The sequence below is a fragment of the Temnothorax americanus genome, unplaced genomic scaffold (genome assembly GCF_048541705.1).
Source record: "Temnothorax americanus isolate GAGA-0224 unplaced genomic scaffold, ASM4854170v1 Scaffold166, whole genome shotgun sequence".
Taxonomy (NCBI): domain Eukaryota; kingdom Metazoa; phylum Arthropoda; class Insecta; order Hymenoptera; family Formicidae; genus Temnothorax; species Temnothorax americanus.
This window is the reverse complement of record NW_027509303.1, coordinates 142,174-150,301: the sequence shown is the minus strand read 5'-3', so window position 1 is coordinate 150,301 and position 8,128 is coordinate 142,174. Positions and strand designations below refer to the sequence as shown.

At 34.9% G+C, this 8,128-nt stretch overlaps 1 long non-coding RNA gene across 1 annotated transcript; it reads left to right on the top strand.

Annotated features, from left to right (window-relative positions):
* Nucleotides 1–4,260: 4,260 nt before the first annotated feature.
* On the top strand, nucleotides 4,261–7,747 carry LOC143895695 (uncharacterized). The gene is made up of 3 exons (XR_013256419.1): nucleotides 4,261–5,486; nucleotides 5,711–5,878; nucleotides 5,990–7,747. It is a non-coding gene; the product is annotated as an uncharacterized LOC143895695 (long non-coding RNA).
* Nucleotides 7,748–8,128: the final 381 nt, after the last annotated feature.

The window sequence follows — 8,128 nt, the reverse complement described above, 5'->3', positions numbered from 1 at the left end:
ATAGGCAGAATCTAGATCACGATTTTGACTGGGAGAATGTGGAAATCCTAGACAAAGAGAAATATTTATCCAGGAGACTAATTTCTGAAATGATTCACATAAAACTGCAGGAAAATAGTATTAATTTGCAAAATGACACCGATTTTCTACATCACGCATACATGACTATTTTAAATAAATTGTAAACCATGCCTACGATTGATGTCCTTATTGGCTGTACAATTGTTATGACGCGTCGAGCTCTCGTGCTCTCATTGGTATTTTGAATTTTATCACAATAATATTATCGACACAACTATCTATGTATGCATTCGAATTTTGACTACGTTACGTTAAATGTTTTTATTCCGTCCGTTGTTTTTAAAATGTCGATGCTACCGACAAGTCACTTCGATTATTTATTAATTCCCACGTTCTCTTTGGCCATTTGGTAAGTTAATCACTGTCTCGAGTTAATTAAGTTTTGATTTTATACATCAAAATCTTACAGATAAGGATCATTTGGTACAAATAACACGAGTCGACGAGCTTGCTATTTAGTTTGGAGATCGTGGGCTAACCATTGTTATCGCTGAGGATGGCTCGAAATTGAGCCGAAACGTTTGAAGTTATATCCAAGAAGATGAATAAATGAGACATTACGCAAGAAGAACCGCGTTTGACCCTTATAGCCTCTTTTCTTCCCGTTTTGTTATAGATAACCTGTTCAATATTCTAATCCAAGAAGCTAGATCGAGATCTCGTGTCTTTAACAAGTAATATAATAATTTTAGATAATATATAAATGTAAATAAATTTCTGTGGATGAATAAATTTTAGACAATGAAAATATTGATCTTAAAAATACTTCAAATATTCATATTAGAGTGACCTCAATGTATACGTTTTGTATATAATTTATAGATAACCTGTTCAATATTTTGATCAAAGAAACTGGATCGAGATCTCGTGTCTTTAACAAAAGAGAACCCCCCCCCCCTAATTCGACACCAAGCTATCGATCAAGCCTACTTAGAACTTCATCCGTTCACTCGTTATCGAGATCTCAACATCTCGAGTACTCTCAACATCTCGAGTACTCGCAATTCATCGCGTTGCGTAAAAGAGTCACGGTCAGTCTCGCTCCGCATGTACTTGGCGCGAGACACTGCCGTGTCTCTTGATTAATATATAATACTTTTAGATAATATAAATGTAAATAAATTTCTGTAGGTAAATAAGTTTTAGACAATGAAAATATTGAACTTAAAAATACTTCAAATATTTATATTAAGGTGACTTCATTGTATGCGTTTTATATACAATTTATAGATAACCTACTGTTCAATAGATCTTAAGACTAATTTAAACTTTTTTTCAATTAAAAATATACAGAGTGTCCCGTTTTAACTTTCGCATCGAAATATCTCGGTAAGAACGAGATTTTAGAAAAAAATGTTTCAGATGAAAGTTATATGGTTTCAAAAAAGACATAATATCACGATTTTGCCTTGAATTGTCTTTGAGTAAGCATTTTTTAAAATTATTTCAAAATTAATTTAATTTTTTTAATAGAACTATTTTAATTGTATTTTATGTAAATAGATTCCTTCTAATTTTTGTATGAATAGTTATAAGAGTAAAATAACTAAAGGTTTTTAATAGTTTACGAAATATTTTCTATCTTAATCTGACATATTTTGATATAAAATACAAAATATCTTGTAACATATTTAGTTTTCGATAATCTTACGGTAATATTTATATGCACAGAATAATGAGACAAATAAATTGGTGCAAAAAAGGCATAGTTCTTTTTCAGAAAAAATAATTTGCAATAGGCATAAGGCATAAACGTAAAATAATAGACAAAAATCCTTATAAATCAGAATTTATTCTTTGAATCTCAAATACAATTTTTGCAAAAACAGATGGTCAAATTCTCTGAGTTCCAAATTAACCTCGATTTATTGCGAGCTCAATATTTATCTGACTTTATCAGTTGCATAATTTACTCTTTATTCTCGTTGCGATCTTCTCGCAACGCTCTATGCAGAAGTAAAAATCGAGCCTCCTTTTTCCGAATTTTTACTTCTTGTGAGAACAGCTGACTCATCTATTCGTGTATCTACATTTGCTTCGACGTATTAACATGTTAAGTGCCGAGTCCAATTTCTATGTCTACCCCATACGCCGGAGTGGGACCCCGCACTAAATTACGTGATTTTGGGCCCCGGTGAAAATAACTGAATTTTTAATATATTGTACCTTTTGAGTCACTGAACAAATATTTCTTCAGGCAAAATGTCAAAAAGTGGACAGTTTCAGCGTTTCAACCTTTAGAAGCTTGAAGTCAGACCAGCAAAGATATCACTTTTGGATCAATGCGGTTACTGTTATAAGGGAACAATATAAATTTTTGGTGAACAGAATAATTAAAAAGTAAATTGATTATGATAGTATTGTTTAAACAATATGATAATATTGTTTAAACAATTTGAAAACGTCATTGTTTACAGGAACGATTCGGGGTGCTTTTTGTACGTGCATGAGTCCCCTTGCCCCTCACGATTTGGGGTGTTGTTTGTACATGAGTCCCCTTGCCTCTCACGACTCGGGGTGCTTTCTGTACATGAGTCCCCTTGCCTCTCACGATTCGGGGTGTTTTCTGTACGTGAGTCCCCTTGCCTCTCACGACTCATAAATCTCGCTCATCTATTCACCTAGTTCCATAGCATCATTTGGATTGATAGGCTGCGCTCTATGAGCCGCATCCAAAATGTTATTTAGTAGAGACGTAGCAGGATACGAAACATTTGGTTCATGACGTGCGTATCCAAAAAACCATAATACACTAGCAACATGAGCACACGAGCCAATACTCCTAGCACCTGTTTTACAGGTACAGTAGTATCCATGAATAATATGTTGTCATGAATATCATTATCGTGTTCATTCTCTTCAATGCTGTCGTATGCTATCCATAACTGATATTCTGCAGCACTGCAAAATCTAGAATATAGTCTGACTCTTATAAAACCAGGTTCGTCAATGAGTTCATCTAACTGAAACTCTTCTTGTTCGTCTCGTTGAATCTTATCCTGTATGTAAGAAAGTGCCAAGTGAACTTGATATACACCTGCCGTTAGGTCTCGCAGATAATCTAAGGTAAAACGAGGAAAGTTAAGCACGTGATATTGGTTAAGTTTTTTTCATCGTCCATTTCTGTTACGAAGATTGTCCGCTTCCACTCGCGCTTGCACAATATTAACAGTTTGGGATTTTTCTAACATTTCTCTCGCTAGTTGCGCATTGGCCCTTTCCATATGGATGAGAGGGTGATATCTGTTTATTATTGTTCCAGCATTTTAATAAAAGTCACCAAGATTGTACATATGCGGTATATTAATTATTTGAGCAAAGAATTTAAACATAGACTTTATGTGACCGTTTCTTGCTTCAACTATCCATCTTGTTTTTGTGATTAAACGCGATTCATTTGCTTCTTCTGTTGATAGTTGACTCTGCCCCCGTTGAAGAAGAACTGGCATTTTATTATGAATGCTTACGCGTTCAAGCCATGACGTGGCATCGCGATATCCTCGGTCTAATATAAAAATATCTCTATCTTGAAACCATTCTCTCATAGAATCAACATCCCTTTCGTATTCATTGCGCAGCATTGCAGCATCATTATTTCGGGAGTCCGAAAAGTAGGGACCTTGAATTGCAAGGATATATCCGTCTGGAGCAACAACCAAAGCAGATTTTACTAAGTGTCGGGCTTTGTGAACGCAATAAGATTGCCGTAAAACTCGGACGTTACTACTCTTAGGGATATACGAGTAACTACCTTCGATGTAAGCGATAGCTCTAGGCACATTCGGCTCTGGATTATACAGTGCGTTAGTAAATTCCATAAAGCTATGTAGTCTTCTCTTGTAATAGCCTGAAATCCAATATTGCTAGGTACAAATCGTTGCATTAAAGATTGTCTAACTATACTTATGGCTAGACTTACAGCCTGTCTACTCGAATAATTGAATATTACTTTCAGAAATTTGTTTGATAGCCCTTGTCGTAACTTGCACAAAAAGGTCAACAAATCTCTCTTAGTTACATATCTGTGACCTCCAGTTTGAGCTACTCGATTGCAAAATGTAAACAACTCGCAAAATTGTTCCTTTGTTATAGGAGCAATGCATTAAAATTCGTTGTCTGAAAAACAATTCTCATCTTCATACCTCCCTTGATTAATAGCTATGTTTCTTAGTTGCTGCAAAAATATTTGCAACTCTTGTCCTTGTATAACATAAGGTCTATTAATAGACTGTAAGTCAGGGAGTAAAACTTGTAAGAAAAATCCATTTTCATCCAAGTGATGCGCGCAAGATCTTACGTTAGGAGGTACATAAATGTTTGTAAGAACAAAAACTTTAACTCTACATTCAATAGACAGTCTGTGCGTATAAATGTTTGTAAGAACAAAAACTTCAACTTTACATTCAATAGACAGTCTGTGCGTATTGCGGTCAACGTGACATATAACACAAGCATGATTTGCTTTTTGTTTCAAGACGTTCAACTTTAAGCAAGTAGGATCACGTAGGATACTTGCTATTTCATTAAAAACTGAACGATTACAATTTATACAGATTCTAGTAACATTTGTAACAGTAAGTGGTGGATGATCATTTTCGTCACGTCTACGAATAGCAATGTCTCGTTTATTTGCATTATCATCATCATCTATTCGCGCCATTCGCGCAAGATCAAATGCTACGTTACATATGTAACACGGCATTCGATTTCTGAAAGCCATAATGAGGAAATATGATAGGAGTATACGATAAATTATTTTTTTACAAACTCGTTCGATTACAATTCCAGCCTTGGCATAAGCGCAATTATAATATACAGCATATATTTATCAATATTATAACCAAAAGGCATAATTGAAACCCAAATATTTGTCGCTCTTGCATATAAGGGCGAGCGCACGTACAATGCCGTAATGCAGTGGTCGGAATTATTTAAACTTTTTGGTTTGATTTCTGAGGCAACGCCTCCTATTCCCCCACTACCGCTCAAGGCCGACGACCGCAACGATTCGCGCGCGATCGGTGGCTCGGTTTTTTTTTTTTTCATAAGGGTCAGGCTACTGGAATAGGTTTCACTATCAGCTATTTGTTTATTGCTAATTTTACAACAAATAATGCGCTATATAGCATCTCAAATTGTGAGGGGCAAGGGGTGTTGGATATAGCAATCATAGAGAGCCTCTAGGAGAGAGAGGCGACAACGGGTCATGTGACCAGCCATTCCGTGATTGGCTAGCAACATTATTGAGGGGGGCAAAGGCGAGATTGCGACGTCAATGCAGAAGAGCATAGGAGGGGGTTAGCGCAGGCAGGTTAAGTCAGGTTAAGTTGAGGTAAACACGCCGCATGGTCATCCGCGCGTGAGTGACTGAGTGACAAAATTAACATCAATTCAACGAAGGAACGGTAAGTTTTTATTTAGCAAAAGTTGAAAAAATATAAAGAAAATTATTAAAATATTATTTACGTGCTATAATAATATTACAAAGCTATATGCGAAATCTGCTGCACAGAACAAAAGTGTCATAATTTTTTTAAACCGAGTATATTGCAGATTCTTGATGAATAGTGTAGTTAAAAAATAAATAAATACTACAGTACAGTACTAATTTATTGTTTTTGTATTACAGGCACTAATCATGCCATCGAGATGCACCGCATATAAGTGCAGTAACAACAGCAATGACGGCTACGCACTTGTAACATATCCGCAAAATGAGTCGCTGAGACAGAAATGGATCGCTGCGGTTGGAAAAGGAAAGAGCTGGTCACCTAATAATACTCAAAAACTTTGCGAGGTTAGTAACAATATGCAGTATGCTCTGACTTTGCACTTCGGAAGATAAATAGATGTAACCACGTAATCTACTGTTAGACTGAAGTATATATTTGTGATTTCCTTTCTCTAGATACACTTCCAACCATCAGAAATAAAATTTGTCGCTGGGCGTAAACAAGTAAAACTTGGTGCAGTTCCTTCACGGTTTTGTACGTGCAGTATAAGAAAAAAACGAAATATCTTACATCTACATCAAGATGGCTGTGTGCAGACTTGCAAACCACTAACCAAAGAAGATCTACAAACGAAGTCTCAAGAAATTGAAGACGATGTGCAGCCGATAGTTCACAGCCGTGATTTCGCAAAGTTTGCAGCAGACCGCAGCTTGCGGGTTGGCAGGTGTCCCTTGCTTAATCGCCGCGATCACGCCTAGAATCTCGAGTCACTGCATTTTTTTCCGACGAGAGGAAATATTGTGAAATGCTATTATTTATAGGGAGCAAGGTCGCGAAGTGATTTAACGTATTATACCGGACGTTCAATCTGAGATATACGTAACGCTTGTCATTTAATTATTAACTTTGCTAACGTTATTTATCGTCTCAATTATTTTTTTAGTTATTTTTAAAGGAATACCAGGAAATAGTGGTGAGAAAAATTAGAAAAAAATGTAGCACAGAAAATAATTATTATCACAGTTAGGCGAATTCATGCCTATAAAAAGATATGTTAATAAGAAATATTCGAATTTTTTTATGTTAACGCTAATCTAAGATCGCTCGATACGTAATAATCACGCGAGAATCTCGTCGCGCCTCTTTCAGAATGATAACATGATAACATAATGTATACATAAAGCAACATAAAGAGACATGGAAAATTGACGTTAGAAGTGTCCGACGCACGTTAACCAGCATAAGTGCCGGAAATCTGTGCGCGATCGGCCGTACAATTTATTATCTCGATGTAATACGTCGACGAGCGTAGCGAGAGTTTCGCGTGACGATATTTGTCGTGCGAATGGATGTGTTATGAGACAGCTTAATAACATGATCGCGTGACATTTCAATAATAATACCTACCGCCATTTCCCTTTTAGTTATAATGATAGGATATCGATAGGGCAGAAATGAAGAGAAGTGAAAACGAGAATGCGAATTCACCGAGGAACACCATAATAAAGGAAAATGAACAATTGCGGAATGAAATGAAAGGAACTGTGGAAGAAGTGGTAAAAGTAAATGAGAAGATAAAAAATAAAATCGAGTGTTTACTTATCAAAAGCAACAAGCTTAAAACATCGAAATAGCAATAGAAATAAATAATTCAAATTCTTATATTATAATCGCTGATAAATCATTGCACACGTATTGAATAACATAAATTAAAGAAAGTGTCATATTGTAAACGTATACGTGTTATAGGAACATATTTTTCATTATTATATTATCTATCAGTCAATAATATCGTGTGTTACTTAAACAAACTATAAAAACATAGCAATAGAGATAAACTATTTGAATCCTTACATTGTAATCGCTAATAAATCATTGCACACACACGTATTGAATAACATAAATTAATTAAAGTGTCATATTGTAAACGTACGTGTTATAGGAACATATTTTTCATTATTATATCAGTCAAATTGTGTATTACTTGAACAAACTAAAAACGTAGCAATAGAAATAAACTATTCGAATCCTTACATTGTAATCGCTAATAAATCATTGCACACACACGTATCGAATAACATAAATTAATTAAAGTGTCATATTGTAAACGTACGTGTTATAGGAACATATTTTTCATTATTATATCAGTCAAATTGTGTATTACTTGAACAAACTAAAAACGTAGCAATAGAAATAAACTATTCGAATCCTTACATTGTAATCGCTAATAAATCATTACACACGTATTGAATAACATAAATAAAGTGTCATATTGTAAACGTACGTGTTATAGGAACATATTTTTCATTATATTACCTATATATATCAGTCAATAATATCGTGTATTACTTAATACCCGTTTTCACTAACGTCGTTTAACTTGAACCTTAGTTTAATTCACTCTTTGTCTCTTTCTCCTTTAAAAATAGACAAAGAGTGAATTGAGCTAAGGTTCAAGTTAAACGATGTTGGTGAAAACGAGCATCATAAACAAACTGAAAACGTAGCAATAGAGATAAACTATTCAAATCCTTACATAACTGCTAATAAATCATTGCACACGTATTGAACATAACTTAAACGTACAATATGGC